At 38.2% G+C, this 20,065-nt stretch overlaps 1 protein-coding gene across 3 annotated transcripts in view; it reads right to left on the reverse strand.

Moving 5' to 3' along the window:
• RAG2 (recombination activating 2) overlaps window positions 1-18,543 on the reverse strand; it is a 489,305-nt gene extending 470,762 nt beyond the window's left edge. For all 3 annotated transcript variants that reach the window (XR_011809782.1, XR_005266225.2, XM_038180252.2), the window contains exon 1: window positions 18,419-18,543. The gene's annotated coding sequence lies outside the window, so the exon portion shown is untranslated. The remainder of the gene's footprint in view (window positions 1-18,418) is intronic.
• Between the last annotated feature and the right edge of the window lie 1,522 nt (window positions 18,544-20,065).

Consider the following 20,065-nt stretch of genomic DNA (forward strand, 5'->3'; position numbering starts at 1 on the left):
TTACTGCTTTAGAAGAAACACCTCATCTTCAATCTTCTGCATATTTCTGATGCATATTTGCAGTTCTATGAGAAGAGGTAATAGCAGAGGGAAAAACAATGAAACAGTGTAGCCTGTAGAAACTGTATTTGGCAACACACTGTGCCAGCGCATGTGGCAGTGCTGAGAAGTAACATGCTCCCAAGGGGAGCCTGCAAAGACACCAGGGGCTCAGTGGCTCTCCAGAGCAGTCCAGAAGGCTCATTGGGGAAACATTAAACCACAAGGATGGGCTCCATCTTCACCTCCCCTAATCCAATCCTGCTTCTCTTCATGCTGTAGACAAGTCCTTGTGACTAGGCACAACACCAAAAGTGCTGCCACCCACTCGTAACAACCTCTGGAAACCCATTATGATCCGATTTCTCCCAAGAAGTACTCTGCAGAGAAATAAAGCGTTCCCCACAGCTACTGCTGCAGACAGCAGTTTGTGATGCAGGTGCCTGCACAGAAGACAGGTAGAGGCAAGCACGCCGTGCTGTGCAGGCTCTATGAAGGAGTAGCTCACTCATTCTGAAGAAACAAGGCCAGGATGGATGGTGCTTTGAGCAACCTGCTGTAGTGGAAGGTGTCCCTGCTCAAGGCAGGGGGTTCAAGCTAGATCTTTGAAGTCTCTTCCAATGCAAGCCATTCTATGAAAGAAGCTTATACTAGCTGACAAAGGCAAGGAAGGTGTTTTTACCTCCCTATAAGCCTAGCAAAAGATGCAAACAAATGGCATTCTTGTATTCGAGATCTTGATGTTAAATAGTAGCTATCAGCACTGAGCACTCAGATTGCCAGTCTCAGGAGGAAGCACGTATTGGTGTCACTTGAAGTGACTACAGATTCATTGGGACAAAAAAGAAAGCATGTGCTGCTGGCAAGGTGTTGGAGCACAGAAAGGCTTATGGGAAAACATTCCTTGCCAGATAACACTCCAGCCACTTTACACTTGGGGCACATTTGCCTTGTTTTAGAGGATAGCAAGTTTATTAGCACTGGTACAGGTCCATTTTGTGCCAGATTTTTTCTACACCGTAGCAATTCCCAGAGCTCTAATTTACTCATGTGCCAAAATAAAGCTACATACAAGTTTGCCTTGAAACTTATGGTTTAAATCAATTACTTACATATGTAATACAAATATACCTACATACATGTGTCCGTACACATAACTACACAGTCTGTATTTGCCCTCTACCCATGGTGAGTAAGGAGTTTCTGCCTCCCCACCATGTTTCACTCAAATATCCTTCACTGCAGTGACCAACACCAGAAACAAGTGATTTTCCTGGACAACATTGAAATTTTTAAGTACTTAGGTGAAAAAGCAACAAGTTTGCTGAAAAGGCAGCTGCTCATCTTAAGACCACACAATGCCCAGACAGAACTGTGACAGAATCTGAGAAACACAGCTACAGCATCCTATTTTTTCCATGCTTAGGGCACATGCTGCATCTAATGTTTTCACCAGCTCTTTGCTTGCTTGTTGATAAGAAACTCAGGTTTCTGCCCTAGAGGCAACCTGAAGATATGCAGTGGGTCCCCGGAGAAGGAGATCTTCTCAAGCAGGATCTTAAGAAATTGAAAAGTTAAAGGAGTTGTTTCTTACTGTTTCTTTACTTGTGGTTTTTGTCTTCATTACTTGACTGTAGGGGAGAGTTGCTTTCCCCTTTGATAGATGTGCTTATGCAGTACACATGTAAACAGCAATTAAAAGGTAAATTAGATAGACTTGAGAGGTTTTAGATTTTGTTGTACATATCTGGCTCAAGGATTTCTAGAAATGCTGCAAGAGGGGCTAGATGGTATGAGGTTTTATTTTACATAGTAAACAGCAAAATTTTTTAGTATTTATTGAATTGAAATTACAGAGTTGAAATGAATTAAATCACTTATTGGCTTAAATGAAAAGTCTTATTGACGTATAACTGAAAAACTTCCCAGACTGTATTGTTTACTCACTGAAGTAGCTGCATTTCAAACAATGCCTCCTAAACCACCAAAAAAAGCACTTTTTTTTCCTCTAAGTTACAAATGCCACCTGGGGCTCAGTCTTAGACTTCCTGTACATCTTAGGTACTATTCAGTTTTTCTAGCTGAGCAGTCAGGTGCAGTAAAGAGGCTGACCTGCACATCACCCAGGTTGCAGGGCAGAACAATCAGCTGGCACCAACCAGGAGATTTCAGAACATCTGATGTTCTTAACTGCCAGTGAGGGAATTTCAGAAGAAAGAGCAGAGGCAGCAAGCTCATAATTCCCCCCTGACCTCTTCCCCCTCCCTCTTTCAAAATCCGTTTAGATTCTCAGGCTTTGCAACATGATTGCTGTATTGCAAATCCTGTAGTTTGTAATAAGGAAATATAAGAACTGTTATTGTAGGTCAACCTCTACAACTAAGATGTGTAACAAATTAGATGGTCTCTACTGTGGATGTTTGGGAAACATACAGCACACAAAATTTACTACTTTAAAGGTTCTCTGCAACAAAAGAATTGTTTCTTAAAGAACTGATGCACAGAGGAGTTTGGTTTGAAGATGCTAATCGCTACTGTTTAATATTGAGCTGAAACAAGGATTCAGGTGTAGTGACATCAGTGATTACCTTCGGTAATACAAGGACAAATAAAAGGCTGCTGTAAATGATAAAATGTTTGTTGAAACTATCGATTTCGTAGTTTAAGACAAAAATAAACTGACTCAATTAACTAGCTATGATATGCAGAGGATAAGATCTCACCTGTTCACCCCTGTTTCAACTTAAAATTTTACTAAGAACACCAGTCCTCGAAAAAATACAGCTTCAGGCAGGCAGATTAAGACACTAAAATGCCTAACAATGAGTGGATTAAATGAGATACAAACAGAAGCAGCGAGGTGGTGAAACACCTACACTGAAACATACAGGGTAAACGCCTTTTTTTTCTAAATGGCAAATGTGTTCCTTGTCTCAAATCTGAAGATCAGTTTAATTCTGATGAAGGCAGAAAGATGTACCATTAGATAAACAAGGAACAGATTACTGTGTCTTCCCATAAACTTGATTTATTGCATCTAACAATTCATTGACAGTCACCGGTGTTCAAAGGAAAAAAACATCCCCTGAATATATTTGGCCAGGTCTATATCACCAACACTGTTGTCTTTCTGGATTATCCTGGGGCTGACTGAAGCCAACTCTTCAGAACTCTAGGTGTATGGACACACCAGAAGGAACATCTTCGCTATAGACACCTGTTGTACTGATTACTTCACCTTCTCTTACTGGTTACTTGTTTTAGTACATTTGTTTAGATTAATACTCATCCAAACTTCTTTGCTCTCCACAAACTTTTTGGTAATCATTATGGCTAGCATGTTTATCAGCACTATTTTTAGTGTTTAAGAAAACAATTTCATCCCAGCAGCATACTGACAAAATTACATTTCTCTACATCATATAGCTGTTATTTGCATTTAAATTAACTGAAAATATTACTGATGAAATATAGAACAAAATCTTGCTTCTGATAAGCAACTAAGTACAAATGGAGTTAAGCTTCTGCTACCTTGAAGTTGCCACTAACGAAACAGTGCCTCTTCTTGCAAAAAGCCATGACACTTCAGGGACTCATGAAATAATTCAGATTGGGAGCAATGTCTGGAGAGCATACATTCCAACACCAAGCTCAAAGCAGAGCTGGCTCCCTCCTATATCACAACACAGAGAAGCACTGCTCCTAAATTATTTCTTCAAAAAAATCTTTGAAATGAAAGATTCTGCACCAACAGAAATTACAACTGTAACTGAAACCCACTTTGAAGCAGACAAATGTGCAACTGTTTGGAGTTCTCTACTTTTGATCTGTTTTTGTGTTTACTTTGGGGGGTGGGGAGGGGAGGGAACATCTATCTTTTTTTAAAGTTTTTTTATTTAAACTCAACATTTAAACATTCTAATTAACTAGGCTTACATTACACTGCAGTAAAATATTAACCAATGTGATTTTCTCACCTAATGGTACCAGAATGTTATTTGCAAGCTATGTGCTAGACATCCACTGCCCTTGTTAAAAAAATAAATATTAAATTATGATTATGTTAAAGAGCTGCTATATTAGTTCATTTGGCATACTTAACATGGGCATAGCAATTACAAATTATTTACAATATAACAGTTCCTTACAGCTCTAGCTTCTGTCATTCCTTTATAAGAACTATGCAGTTCTCATGTTGTACAAATCAGATATCTACCTCTAATCAAAACTCATGAATTTTGAATATGTACCGAAAATTAAAACAAGATATAATTCTCCATTTAGTATTTAAATGATATGTGACATGAAAGTGAGAAAGGATTAAAAATCTTGCATTTCACATATGTAACAGATTTCACCCCTCTTGTTCCAGAGCATATTCCGTCTTTTGTTCACATTGCTTTACTGATCTACTCAGGTTTCTACATAGAAAGTGGGAGAGGGGGATTTGTATTTGGTGATTATTGCATGGATTTTTTTTTTTTATATCATTTTAAAGTGGATGAATTTCTGCCTTAAAGGGCTAAGATAGATATGCAAATCTTTTATATTAACAATGTCCCTTTAAGTAAAGAATCTATAAATGCGAAGTCAGACAAATATATTATAGATGTTAGGATAGATGTCACCTGAAGAGCTAGTAAATGTATTAAAGAACTGTGAATGTTCCCTCCCCACCCACCCTACCCCTTTTATGGTCATTAAAGCTATACAGAACTCTTCCATATCGCAATACTACTACGGAAAAAAAAAATTACTGTCAAAATAGTTTAATTTTATAGAAAGAAAAGATATCATTCTGATCTGCACACACTAGTAGTAAAAAAAAATAAGCTCTTTGCATGATTATATCTACAGGGGGCTGCTCTCTTTCTCAAGGGAGTCAAAGATGTTTAGAATCCCAATCCAGTAATAGTTGTGTCAACATTTAGAAGTTTCTGAATATTATCCAAATATTGCCAATTTAGACATATCCAAATTCACAGGTAACCCAAAACAATAGTTCCCCATATACTTTTATCTTAAAGAAATGTTAAGTCTCAGACCAGTTAATCAAGAAGCCTGAGAAGGGCATCAGTTTTACCATTTCACTGTAGCTTCAGTGACTAAACACTGGTATGCATCTCCACAGGATCTGAGTGAAAACTATACTCTCCTCCTCTGACAGCACTGCTTTTACATCTCATTGTAGCTGAATGAACTCTTATTATAGGGCTAAACAGATACAGTTTTTGAAATCTCTAGACATCAAAAGTATAGTTCCCTAAGACTGTAAAGCCATACAAATATGTATCCCTATAGAAGGTTTTAGAGGATGTAAGCAGTAGTTTTTAGCACTTTCTTCTGGAGTTTCATTAGAGAATCATAAAATAGAGATAAAATACACTGAAGAATATCCTGCAAATGGCTCTATAAAAGCAAAACAAATCCACCTACACAAATATACAAATATACTCTGGTACAGATAATATCTATATCTACTATTCATTCTAGTTTTATAACTTCCAGTATTTTTCACTGTAATTCCCTTTTCCAGACAAAGAGCATGGAAAATCTTGTTAAATGAATTAGGAGTTCGAATAATCTAGAAAAGTGCAACTGATCATCTAGAAGGAAACACTTTTTTCACAAAAAAATGTTTCTTGTGTATTCAAACCTGCATTTGTTTTGTACTTTCATTATTCACTAAGTACAAAGGGAACATATTCATGTCTCTGCAAGTGAGAGCACTTTGTCCAAGAGAAAAACAATCCACTGGGCCATAAAGTAGCTTTTTACTCTTCATTCATCTTTCTAAAGGTATATAATGTACTGTATAGTTGGGCTTTGTTGGCTCTAGCAAGTGCAGCTGCAGAGATACTCTGTGGGTAGGTTTTCATTAGAGAGCAAGGACCAATTCTTCTCTATCTTTTAGTTCCATAAATTAGGTCCTGAATCCTCCCTACCAGGTAAAAATTTAAGACATGGGAACTGCAACTGAATTCATGAATAGCTGCTGATTTTAAAAACCAAATTCAATAGTGAACTCCCCAAATAACAGCACATTATATCTACTGAGCCACAGCATGTTCTGTCCATTCAATCACACCTTGAAACTTGGCAGAGACTGAGCAACAATTCCACTATGAAAGGAGAGTGGATGCTACCAGCATTCTGCCAAGCCACATTTCCATCAGCCTGATCATATAGTTTACCCTTAATATAGTTTCTATAAATACAACTAATATATATACACTAGCAGATAAATATGTATGTATACAAATATATGTACATGCATAGAGGTAAATAGATTAACAATGCCAGCTGAATGCAAATATGGCAAATTTATGTTGAAAAAGCCTTCCTAATCTAATGCCTTCTAATATTTAGTAATGTGTATTACACTTGCTACTGTAGTTTTAACTGATCAAATAGTGGAAAAAGTTAATATTCTTTAGAGAACTGGCTTAAGTATAATAAAACTAAATTTCATTGTTTTTGCTGTTTTTCTTTTTCTTCTGTATATATGGAAAAGTTGTTTTACTGATGAATATCTAAAAGGCACAGCTGTAAGTGAAGTTACTTGTACAAATAAATTCATGATATTCTACCAGAAGCATGGTCATCTAGTTGGAGTTGTTATTATCCCTGAACTCTGGCCTAGATTACTACTGGTAAGTAAACAAAGAGGATCATTTTATAAAGCTGTGCTAAAAACAAATTTAACACTCATTTGGGATGAATAAGATAAATAACATTTCTAATCAGTAAAAGGAAAGAGTTCATTCACTTCCTTATGTATTTTTAACGCAGCTCTATTTATCAGGGATAAAACTGAATCATATCTTCTGGAGTCTTAACACCTTTTTCCTTTTATTTGTGCGTGCACAATTTAGTAATGGAAGTTTTGCATTTAGAAAGTTTCTAACTATTTGGTTCCACTTTTTTTTAATTCCAACTTTTCAAGGTTTCTTCTCAAGCACTTAATATGAAACTCCTCCATAGCAGCAATTCCAGCTGAACATATTGACATCTAGGACTGGAAAAAACACAAGAAGGTACCAAGATTACTCCTTGACTTGGCTGAAAAGCCTGATAACTACAAGTATTCTTCTATCAGTAGTTTCTCAGAATGTTACATAAATATTATTCTACACTTGCAAGTATTACAGGATAGTATGAGTATACCAGATAGATCACAGTTTCCAAAAGTCAAAAATAACTAAGGTTGTAGAAAGGCCATCAAGCTCAGAACTTTAACAATCTTCTTGGATTCTTTGTACTGATGCATGGACTTCTGATTTTAACCTCAAATAACTACAGTTAAAGAATTTCTGGATAATTAAGTATTTCCTAAAATGATTTGTACATTCAAATGCATAGTGTGGTTCCTTAGCCTACAATCAGAAATGGAGATATTATTATGTACTCTAAATTAATAGTTTTGCTATGAGTGAACTTTGCTACGTTCACTTACCTAGCTAGCTATTAAGGACAATAAAATAATCAGTGGAAGGGCTGATTGGAAATATACTGCTGACAACATGTGAGAACATGAGTATTTTAAAAGGGAAAGAAAAAGTAGAAAACTGCTGATTTTGCAGGCATCGTGCAATTTCCTGTCAGAAATTTCCCCTTAGTTGAACTACAATTAAGGAAAAAACATCAGTTCTGAAATGGATTGCATGATATGGTTATCTGTATTAAACAGAACTGGAGTTGACAAATTAAACTGTCCCTGCCATTTCTGACATACTTTGGCCATGCTATCTATGTCATAATGACTAATACCTAAGTACAGAATTACATTGCCCAAGTTCCTGAAGTAACAGGACCATCTATTCAATAAGCAACAATGTAAATTGAGAACCTCAGTAATAACCTAATGATTTTGTATGTACACAAAGAAATGCAACCCAAAATTGAAAATAAAACCAGGTTATTCAGTCTCAGGAATATCTTCTGATTGCCTTTTGAAGCCAGTTTATTAGAACACTTTTGTATGTATAGTCAATGTTGTCAACTTTTATGGAAGAGTTAAGCTGCTTTTTCTTTCCCCCCTTCATTATCTTATGCTTTAGTTAGGGCAATATAGTAAAGACTTTCCATGAGGAAAACAAAATGCATTTTTGTGGGATGAAAGGAAAATATTTACCACAAGCAGCTAACTTAACTAGGCAAAATTAAAGGATTTCTTTCTGCTTATATTAATTCAAACTGCCAGAACTCCTTCCTGAATTGTGCATCTTTCAGCAGACTGTAAAATAAAGCAAGAAAGGGACTTGGGGACAGTTTAACAGCATGTGATTCTGATCTGCAGCTTGCACTACTAGCCATGCTCTGCAGACTAATTTTCCAGCTCCATCTGCCCTTTTGCTATGCAGACAACTTTCTTCAGCCATCAGGAAACTGAGCAGAAATACACAAAAATATGTAAATTTTTCTTTCTGTATTTTTTGGCCTTGGTAAAATATTAGAAATAAAACAAATTAATATACCTTTTACTTATGTATATTTTGCTTTCTATTGTAGATTGCAGGTAATAACAAAGCAAGTATCAAAGGAGTTGTTACACAAAACATTATTTGTATAAGCATAAAGGTTATTTTTTTCATTGTTATATGTGCATATTCTGAAGATAGATATAAGGTAACTTATTTAAATCTGTACTGATGCCTAACATAGCTGTTGTAAACCCTGATAAACTTAAAATCAAATTCTATTCCACCCACAGAAACTAACATTTAGAGAAACAAAAGACATCTGGAAAATATTTGAATATATCTAAGTAAACTGTAATCTGTACAGCATCAAGACTTGCCTCTTAATCTTCTTTCTCAAGCTCTGTGTTAGCCAATCAATATAGTATCAACTCTAAAAAGAATAATGGACTAACACATGGTAGAACCACAATTCAGAGGTATGTCTGCATCAAAGCCTCACTATTAGTCTGAAAGTCAAGAAGAATTCTTTAATAATTCTCTGATTCAGTAGTAAATGGAAATAGTTGTCTATCAAAGGAAAAGTAAAAAGACTAATGGCTGCAATGTAGGTAAAGAACATAAGAGAAATAGAAAGCAAAAATATACAATTCCTGAAAATGAAGGAAAGCAGAAGCGTATTCTTTCTGTCCATGTTTGGTTATGTACATAATATACAATATATGAACAGAGCCAACTTTCTTAGTTTAACTTTAATAGAAATAAAGTAATCAGATAACAAAATTAATTTTCAGGAAAAGGAAGGTTAATAGAGTAAAATAACATTTCAGACATATGAACATGAATTGTATTTATGTTGGTACAACTTGCTAAAATTCCTGTTTAGAGTCATTAACAAACTTTCAGAAGTGGTATTTGAACCATTACTAAATTAATGCAAGGTAACTTTCAAGAGAAATAAAGAGTAAACAGTCATATATACTTCAGAAAAGTTATAAACCTATCGCTAACCTTGATGCCTGAAGAAAGTACTAAAACTTGAGCTATTTTACTCAAACATGAATAAGATCAGAAGTGTGTGGTTTTTCTCTTATATAGAATAGCACTCTGCTATTATGCTCTGGTGTCCATAAGATGCTGAGCACTCAGTGAAACTTCTCCAAGGTCAGGGAATTTGTAACATCTTCCCTATATGGATTCTCTAGTCTCTGGATGAGTTGAATCTTCACTCTTTATCTTATAAAAGGCACTTTTCATTTACCTAGCTGCCTACTTCCCTGCAGTGCACAGAGATTTAATTATATTTGAGATTTCTATCCCTCTGGTCAATGTCAAATTTGGTTGAAAAGAGGTTATTAATCAGGAAGAACAGACACAGTGTGATTGCAGAAGCCTAATTTCCTTTGAAATTAAGCTAAGAAATAACGGAAAAAGATTTCTCAAGGACAAATCCAGTCAAATCAATCTGATATTTGACATTGTCTCATATGACATTTTTCTAAGCGAAGGGAAGAAATATAACTAGGTGAAATAAGGTATGCACAGCTGGCTGGAAATCTAGCTAGTAACTGTTAGAGAAGCTAAGAAGGCTTTTCAAGTGGGATCCATTACAGTTTTGTTTCTAGTTGAATTCTTTTATATTCTGAATAACAGTTTTGCAGAACAGAACAGAAAGTGGTGAATGTCATCCACCTGAGAAACAGCTTCAACACTTCCAAGAAGAGTGATAAGAATTCAAAATGGACTCGAAAAAATAATCTATAAAGAAAAGGAAACATAACAAGGTAAATATAGAATGCTGTCAATTAAAAGACAACTCCAAAGCAGAAATAGAGAATAATTATATGATCATAGATGGCGTGAAGAAAAGGCTTACAGATTTCAGTGGATTTCAGTCAATTCAACTCATGAGTTGTTTGCCTCAGGGGGGGAAAAAAAAATAAAAATAAAAAAGAGGTAAGATGTTGAGTTACTCAAGGGACTTATTTCACCCACTCAGCATTATTACAGCCTCAATGGGTATACTAAGGTTTTCCTACCATACCAAGGTATAAATGTACAGAAGTGGAAAAGCAAAAAAAACCATGCAGGGTGTTTCTCCCATGCATAGAAAGGTGGTTATAGCAGCTCTAATTTGATTTTGTTTTACCACAGTTTTGTAATAGTAATCTTGACGAACATTAAGTACACACATTAGGAAAAAGCATTTTTACTGAAAAGTCATTAACCATGGGTGGGTGAATTTGGGATATTTGAACAATGTATATTATTAGACTATAAGAACAATTCCAGGAAAAAAATAACCACATCATAACAGCATCAGTGGCATGGAGATCTAGCTAGATCTTCCTGTTCCCTTCTGTCTAAACATTTGTGTGACTTTACAATGAGAAAAACACTGCAAATATTAAAAAATGTAGGTAACATTTTTTGTAACTATGGTGCATCAGACTTCAACAGATGTTCATTCATCAGGAGAAGCTAGAACTTTTATAGTCACTATCTTGGATAACTCCTATTAAAATCTAACATGTTGAACATTTTGGTGTGCAAGTCAATAGTGCATTGTGCATTCTTCAGTCTAATTTGGTTCTGAGATCTGCATTAGGAATTTTCTTTCTGTTGTGGTCAAAGATGCATGCATTAGCTGTTCCATCATTGTTAATTATTCATTTATCTTGAATATAAAATCATGATATGTAGCATTAAATGGCATTTCCTTTATATCCCTGTCATCTGAGTATGTGAGGCCTTTCAAATCCTGCATAATTATTACAGCTCTCTTGTCAGTTTGTATTATTGCATAATGCCTATTTTCACTGAAAAAGGGTTTGTTATTGCATGAAAAATCAAGAGAGGAGAACACAGTAGCCAAAACAGTTTCCGATTTCCACTTTAGTACCTCTCTCATGCATGTTATTTCCTCTAGATTTCATATGAAATAAGCGAAATCCATTGTATTTATGGATAAAGGAATACAGCAGAAAAAAAATAGCTCATGTGTAAAGTAGCCTTCCATTTTTCCTATTGAATAGTACTTTAGTTTTATAATTGTTGTTCACATTGAAATAATATTAAAATTCCTCAAAGATAATCTTTATTAGTTTATGTGGATTATTTATCAACATGTTTAACAGTTTCTATCACAGTAAGACACTACTTTTCCTCTCCAAAGTTTAGTCAATCAGAGGCAATGTTCTTTAACCATAGCTTAAGTTTTGTATTTGAAAAAGCTTTCTTACTGCTGTCAAAACCAATGCCACTATCCTAGCACAGCAGTGAGCTCCCATCAAACACCTAATTTAATAAACAGCTTGTTGGGATATGGGTTACATCCCTCTCTAGTAAAACCCAAGCAAGCTTCATTGTATTTCTAAGGTAAACCTACTGTGCATCACTTAATGGCCTCTGCCTTGATATCCAAAGTAAAGGACGAATCAACACTTCCTTATCACTCAGTCTCCTTGATGAGTTTACACAGTAGTAAAGATAAGAGGAAAGTGATTGTTCCTTTAACACTAGTATTTATAGAAGAATAGTATGGATTAGCCTTGTCAACTACAGAAAACAGCAGGAGTTCAGGACCTCAGCAAATCAGCATTGCGAGACTACGCAGAAAAACACCGAAGGAAAAAATAAAATAAAATCAAACAGTGTACATAAAAAAGAACTTGTCACTTTGGACTGAAAACTAGGCTCCAACTGACATACAAGTAACAGATAAAAGTGAGGTAGCACAACTGAATTGTACATTTATTATTCTGTATATCTTTGACTCTCAAGCGTGATTGCTAAGGTTCCTATTTGTGCTTCAGAATAAGAAGTGACTGCTCCAAGTTTCAAGAAAACTCATTCCTTCTCAGAACACAAAACAGTTTGAGGAAAGTGGTTTTGCTTTAATTTTTAAATATCTAGGAATTTGCTAGTAATGTCTGTGATAGAAGTATGAACTTCATGTACCAGAGCTCTTCCCTGATTTTTTTGTTTTTAAGAACACTTCAGTATTTCCTTGTTCACAAAAAACTGAACTTTGATCTACACTGATCCTAGAAGACAAAAGCAAAGCATAGTTACAGCAGTAGTAGATTAAAGTAATGGACATAGAGGAGAGAGCAATTGAGTCTCACAGCATTATGGGAAAAATAAAACACACTGACAAAGAAGAGATCAAACCATGGTTATGCAGTTATTTGTCAGATAACACATACTGTCTAGTAAGACACTGATCAGAAGAAAAGGTGTCCCTGTGCTCTGATTTTGCAGCACTTGTCAGACAGAATGGAATTGCTTACTGGGGAGTACATTTTAAACAAAATAAGTAAATCAGTACAGAACACCGAAGAGTGAGCCAGAAACCTTAACGAAAATTAGGTTTTATAGAGGCACCCAGCACAGTGGTTTTCCATTATGCATCAATCTTAAATCAAAAGACCCATTTATACAGATAAGATTGCTGTTCTGAGCCCACAAAATCCACTTAGTCAGTAGTGTCCCTCATGAGTCTATCTTGAGCTCTGCTCCTCACTGAGATATACTACCTTTTATTTAAATGGAGTGAGAGTCTCATGAAAAGTATTTCCTGTGGGGTATTTTTTTTAAACCATGCTCAATCCCAGATTTGATGTTTACACTATTTTTTTCAGGAGTAATGTAATTATAGAGAAAGACGTCAAAAATGTCTTTTTGATTAGAGAGCAATTATATTTCCAATTTATGTTTATAGCACATTCTTTATATTGCTCTATATCACCTCAGGCAGAGCTCCTTTCTGTACAGCTGTAGGACATTGGAAACAAAGATAAAAATGATGTATTATTGCTGCCAGAGATTTGAATTTTCCTCCAAATTTATGTACACCAATGAATAAAAAGAAAAGGTCTGCTTTTACTTAAGCACATTTGCAGCCAATTTGTTACTTATGCATTAGTTACATAATTTTATTGAGTGGATTGCAGCATTCGTCTCTGTCCTTCCAACCCTAACATAAGTAGTAGAAGTATCAATCAACTTGAAAATAAGAAGGGTTCCAAGTGCATTGCCAATCATTTTATCCCCTTTTTCTACTCAAAGTCTAATAACGAGAAAACAGAGGAACACACTGACTATAACATTACTTGTTGTGTTTCTAAGTTCTTATGAAGCTCATCACTAATTAAAGAAGGGCAAGGGAAGAAAAATCTGTTTCCTGGTATCAGTCACATTAGAGATGGTATAGTAAAACAGTCCAGTAAATAGTATGTTACACCAGTATTCTCTTTTAGTTCAAATTATATTGCAAATGTGACTGAAAAGCCATGTTCAGTCAAGGAAGATATTTAACACAGTTTGCTAGCTAGAATCAGACAAAAACCCTCCTACTGTTATCTCATTTTGAATGCAGGAGAATGTAAGATACAATCTTAAAGCACTGTTCTACCTTCAAGAAGAGGTTGGTGAAATGCTCTGAATATGAATTTGTTGTGTATTTAGTGACTGATTCATAATCAACTGAAAGAATCAGTCATTTATGAACAGGCAGGTAAGGGGTACTAAAATATTTTTTTCTTATTTTTCTTGTGTTATACATCAGCTCCTATTGTAAAACCATTTTGTTCTTTTTGTGGAGTGATCCTAACAAGTTTTAGTACTGATTTTCCACAAGTTAAAAAACTTAAAGGTGGATGTAGATAGAAACTGTAAAGATGCTGTTGGTATTTTTCACCTAGCTCATTAAGATGTTTGACACCTTAGGTAAGATAATGCATAGAACAGAGAAAAATGCAGGCCAATTAAATCTTTAGGTTAAAAAGTTCAAATAAGTCTTGCAAAGCATTTTTTTTGAGTAGAGAGATGCTGCAGAAATGAAAGTTCTGCAGAAATGAAAGGCAGAGATTGTCTCATCCACATCAGGACAACTTTATTAAAAGTCTGATTGCTTACAATTCAAAATGCAGTGGAAGTTGTATCCACTTAGGAGAAAGACTATGCCTCCACAATGCAAATTTTTAAATTACGGAATGTAACTGGAGGATAAAGTAATACATATTAGCGGTGCACTTTGTTTTAAAATTCATCATTATGCACAGAGCTTGGAAAGACTTTTGTTTCCAGGGACAACTGATAATTCAACAATATCAGTTACTAACGCTCTCCACTTTGCAAGTTAGAGACATAAATGCCTCTTGATACTTGGAATGGTAGTCTTCAGAGATACCCATGTAAATTTTAATTGGGCTGTACCACTAATATGTGTATACAGAGATGAGCAAAGGACTGTCTGTACCCTCATCATTTGGGAAGTTTTACACATTTATCACTTATGGACAGAGCACAACAGACCTGCTTTATTAATGAGGTGTTGCACAGCCGCTAATTTTTATTCATTCTCTGATAGCCATTCATCTCAAAGAGGAAGCCAAAATCTTGGTAAGTAACCTACATCCAGGGAAGGGGCTGAGATGGGCAGAGAAGACTTATTTCTGTTGAAACCATTTCAGTAAAGCTGTAATTACCACTAAACACTAATGCAGTCAGGGTCCAGTTGCTATGCAACCATGAGAAAGTTATAGTTACCTGCTACAGAAAAAAAAAAATAATCAAGAGAACAACAGGCAACTGACTGACAGGAGATAGGTCCTTACTTTATCAAACAAAGGAATGACCCTTTCACCATCTGTTATGTTATGCCAGACATTTTTCCTTTATCATTTTTAAGAACTTGAATGAACACCTTGGCCTGAAATACTTGAGCAGCCCCACCAGCCCAGCACAGGGTGCTTTGCCCTCCCAGGTGTAAATGTGGGCCTGCAGTAACCAAACAGCAGCACCCAAGCCATTCTTATGGCAGCCAACCTCTATTCTGTAGCTTTAAGCTTTTGTTTTCTGACTCCATAGTCCCAAATCTCACCCTAAACAACATTTAGAAGTTCACAGAATCACAGAATCTCTAGGTTGGAAGAGACCTCAAGATCATCGAGTCCAACCTCTGACCTAACACTAACAGTCCCCACTAAACCATATCCCTAAGTTCTACATCTAAACGTCTTTTGAAGACTTCCAGGGATGGTGACTCCACCACCTCCCTGGGCAGCCCGTTCCAATGTCTAACAACCCTTTCAGTAAAGAAATTCTTCCTAACATCTAACCTAAAACTCCCCTGGCGCAACTTTAGCCCATTCCCCCTCGTCCTGTCACCAGGCACATGGGAGAACAGGCCAACCCCCATCTCGCTAGAGCCTCCTTTAATATACTTATACAGAGTGATAAGGTCACCCCTGAGCCTCCTTTTCTCTAGGCTGAACAAGCCCAGCTCCTTCAGCCGCTCCTCATAGGACTTGCTCTCCAGGCCCCTCACCAGCTTCGTCGCCCTTCTCTGGACCCGCTCAAGCACCTCGATGTCCTTCTTGTAGCGAGGGGCCCAGAACTGAACACAGTACTCGAGGTGCGGCCTCACCAGAGCCGAGTACAGGGGGACGATCACCTCCCTAGCCCTGCTGGTCACAGTGTTTCTGATACAAGCCAGGATGCCGTTGGCCTTCTTGGCCACCTGAGCACACTGCTGGCTCATATTCAGCCGACTGTCCACCATCACTCCCAGGTCCTTCTCTGCCTGGCAGCTCTCCAGCCATTCCTCTCCCAGCCTGTAGCTCTTCTTGGGGTTATTGCGCCCCAGGTGCAGGACCCGGCACTTGGCCTTGTTAAACTTCATACAGTTGACCTCAGCCCATCGGTGCAGCCTATCCAGATCCTCCTGCAGAGCCTTCCTACCCTCAAGCAGATCGACACACGCACCTAGCTTGGTGTCATCTGCAAACTTACTGAGGGTGCACTCAATGCCCTCATCCAGATCATTGATGAAGATGTTAAAGAGGACCGGCCCCAGCACCGAGCCCTGGGGGACGCCACTAGTGACTGGCCTCCAACTGGACTTGGCTCCATTTACCACAACTCTCTGGGCCCGGCTATCCAGCCAGTTTCTAACCCAACGAAGCGTGCGCCAGTCCAAGCCAAGAGCAGCGAGTTTCTTGAGGAGAATGCTGTGGGAAACGGTGTCAAAAGCCTTGCTGAAGTCAAGGTAGACCACATCCACAGCCTTTCCCTCGTCCACCCAGCGCGTCACTTTGTCGTAGAAGGAGATCAGGTTCGTCAAGCAGGATCTGCCTTCCATAAACCCATGCTGACTGGGCCTGATCGCCTGCTTGCCCTTCAAGTGCCGCATGATGACTCCCAAGAGGATCTGCTCCATGAGCTTCCCTGGTACTGAGGTCAAACTGACCGGCCTGTAGTTCCCCGGGTCTGCCCTCCGGCCCTTCTTGTAGATGGGCGTCACATTTGCTAGCCGCCAGTCAGCTGGGACCTCCCCCGATAGCCAGGACTGCTGATAAATGATGGATAGGGGCTTGGCCAGCTCCTCTGCCAGTTCTCTCAGTACTCTTGGGTGGATCCCATCCGGCCCCATCGACTTGTGCACATCCAAGTGCCGTAGCAGGTCACCAACCAGTTCTTCGTGGATGGTGAGGGCCACATCCTGCTCCCCGTCCCCTTCCACCAGTTCTGGGTACTGGGTATCCAGAGAGCAACCGGTTTTACCACTAAAGACTGAGGCAAAGAAGGCATTGAGCACCTCCGCCTTTTCCTCATCTCTTGTAACTAAGTTTCCCCCCGCATCCAGTAAAGGATGGAGATTCTCCTTAGTCCTCCTTTTTGTGTTGATGTATTTATAAAAGCGTTTTTTGTTATCTTTAACGGCAGTAGCCAGCTTGAGCTCCAGATGAGCTTTGGCCTTCCTAATTTTGTCCCTGCACAGCCTCGCTACATCCTTATAGTCCTCCCTAGTGGCCTGCCCAATTTTCCAAAGATTATAAACCCTCTTTTTCCTCCTAAGCTCAAGCCACAATTCTCTGTTGAGCCAGGCTGGTCGTCTTCCCCGGTGGCTCATCTTTGGGCACATGGGGATAGACCGCTCCTGTGCCATTAGGATTTGCCTCTTGAATAGCACCCAGCCTTCCTGAACCCCTCTGCCCTTCAGAACCGCCTCCCATGGGACTCCACCAACCAGTGTCCTGAGCAGCCTAAAGTCAGCCCTCCGAAAGTCCAATACAGTGGTTTTACTGGTTCCCTTCCTGGCCCCGCCAAGAATAGAGAACTCCACCATTTCGTGGTCACTCTGCCCAAGACTGTTCCCGACAATCACATCCTCCACCAGTCCTTCTCTGTTTGTGAAGAGAAGGTCTAGCAGGGCACCACCCCTGGTAGGTTCACTAATCAGCTGCGTCAGGAAGCTATCTTCCACTTTCTCCAGAAACCTCCTAGACTGCTTCCTCTGGGCTGTGTTGTGCTTCCAGGATATGTCTGGGAAGTTGAAGTCCCCCACGAGTACAAGCGCCGACGATTTCGCAACTTCTGTCAGCTGCCTGTAGAACTCCTCATTCGTCTCCTCATCCTGGTTCGGCGGTCTATAGCAGACCCCGACCAGGACACTAGCCTTGTTGTCCCTGCCGATCCTAACCCAAAGGGACTCGATCTTGTCATTCCTAGCCTCGAGTTCTACAACATCGAAAGACTCTCTAATATAGAGAGCCACACCGCCACCCCTTCCATGCTGCCTGTCCCTTCTGAAGAGCCTATAGCCAGGCATCGCAGCACTCCAGTCATGAGACTGGTCCCACCACGTTTCCGTGATGGCAACCAAGTCGTAGCCTGCCCGCTGCACGATGGCTTCCAGCTCCTCCTGTTTGTTACCCATGCTGCGTGCATTGGTGTAGATGCACTTCAGCTGGGCCTTTACCTTATCCTCCGGCCTTGCCACTGCTCCCCCTGGTACAGCCCCAGTTGATCCACTAATTATGTTTCTTTTCTGCCTTACTATTCTTATGATGAAAATAAGCAAAAGCCCTTATCTACCAGTTCACAATAGAAGTTCAGAACAGATAAACCACACACCATGCTTTTCACCAAGGCTTTATAAGCAAAAAACTTACGTCCTTTTGTGCAGTACAGCTTCTGCAGTAATTCCTGGATACAGTCTTACAAAAAGCAGCTGCTAAACAAGGAGGGAGGGAAAACCTTCCATTTCCTCAAGCTTCCTTTATAGTGTCCCTTAATGAGCTCATTACTACTAGGTGGGCTTGGCTGATCCCTAGAAGGGCTCAGCTGCGCACATAATGTCCTGCACAGGTTGGGACAAATGCTTGCAAACCCTAGCAAGGCTGTGGCATTCTGAGCTGGAATCTTGATTCCTCAAAGGCTGTCACTGCTAGGCTGCTGGCACAAATGCACTACAGTGCAAATGTATCACTGGCACAGACGCACCTGTCAGCTGCTCTTGAGAATTCATTTGTAAGTTACTGAAAGTTTTGTAGTTTGTTGTATTATTTCAGTTTCCTCCTGCAAACCAAAAAGCAGCAGCTTACTACAGAGTAAGCAGCAAAACCATCTTTGTAATTTTCAAGAAGTTTTTCACACATGCATCTATCAAAAATGAAGTTAAAAATAAAAGTGTGTAATGATTGCCAAGTTTCTAACACTAAATGAGGTAGAAAAAGTAATTTCACAATAGAAAGGACCAGTATTGATGTGAAACTGGATTTTTTTTTTTAAAACCCTAACTCTTAATGACTATGTTCAGCTACATCTGGTAGAAACCTTCACTTAGCTGAATAAGAAAAATCAGAGAAAGAAAAAAACACTTCAGTCTGTGTTTCAGGTATCCCTGATTCATGTGAATTTACTGAATGTGTTTTTTCCCTCTGAAATAAAACAGAATATATATATTAAAAAACGAAATATGCAAGCATTCAAAAATACAAATCAGCATTTTTTTTTTTCTCAGCAAGAATTGGCTTCAGTAGAAATGCGAGACTGTGTCTAGGCAGAATACGTATTAGAATTTAATTTGGAATTTGGCGAATACTGAATGTTTTAAAAAGAGTTATAAGATTTAAAACAGAATTATTGGACCTCAAGAGCTTCTGGATTACATATTTAATATGACTTCCACCTAGGTAAGTCTTTGAAGAATAAAGGTCCTTTTATCTGTTATTGAAAAATGCCATCAATTACAATCCATCTCATGATGGAAAAATGTCCACTGCACTTAGAAGTAGTCAGATGACACAGAATTTTTTCATTTTGCTTGGAGTCACTGTGAGACTGTTAAGCATTTACTTAAATTTCATGAGCCCCGTGTTACTTACTTATGCAGTTAGGATTATGGTTCAAATATCTAGAGGATTTATAACTTCTCCAGGAAAAAAAAAAAAAAAAAAAGTATATTTTGAATAAATAACAGCTAAATAGTTTACTGTGTCCCAATGCGTAAATGATGACAATAGTCCTGGATTAAGAGAGTTCATATAATTCCACTTCTATGCCACTTACATAATTCCCTGTGCCACTTCTAACAGCTATATGGTGACTTTTCTATGACGACCAGTCTTATCAGAAATAACTCACATGAAAAAAAAGTCATGTTTCTTGTCATCAGACTTGAGAATTTCAGGATAATGGCTAACTCTTGAAAAAATATGAGTACAAAATAACAACCCTCCTATTCTAATTTAGAAACTAAATAACACTGAGGGTCAAGATTGAGTTACAGTGAGGTGGTGTACAGCAAGAATCGTTTA

The sequence above is a fragment of the Anas platyrhynchos genome, chromosome 5 (assembly GCF_047663525.1).
Source record: "Anas platyrhynchos isolate ZD024472 breed Pekin duck chromosome 5, IASCAAS_PekinDuck_T2T, whole genome shotgun sequence".
Classification (NCBI taxonomy): Eukaryota; Metazoa; Chordata; class Aves; order Anseriformes; family Anatidae; genus Anas; species Anas platyrhynchos.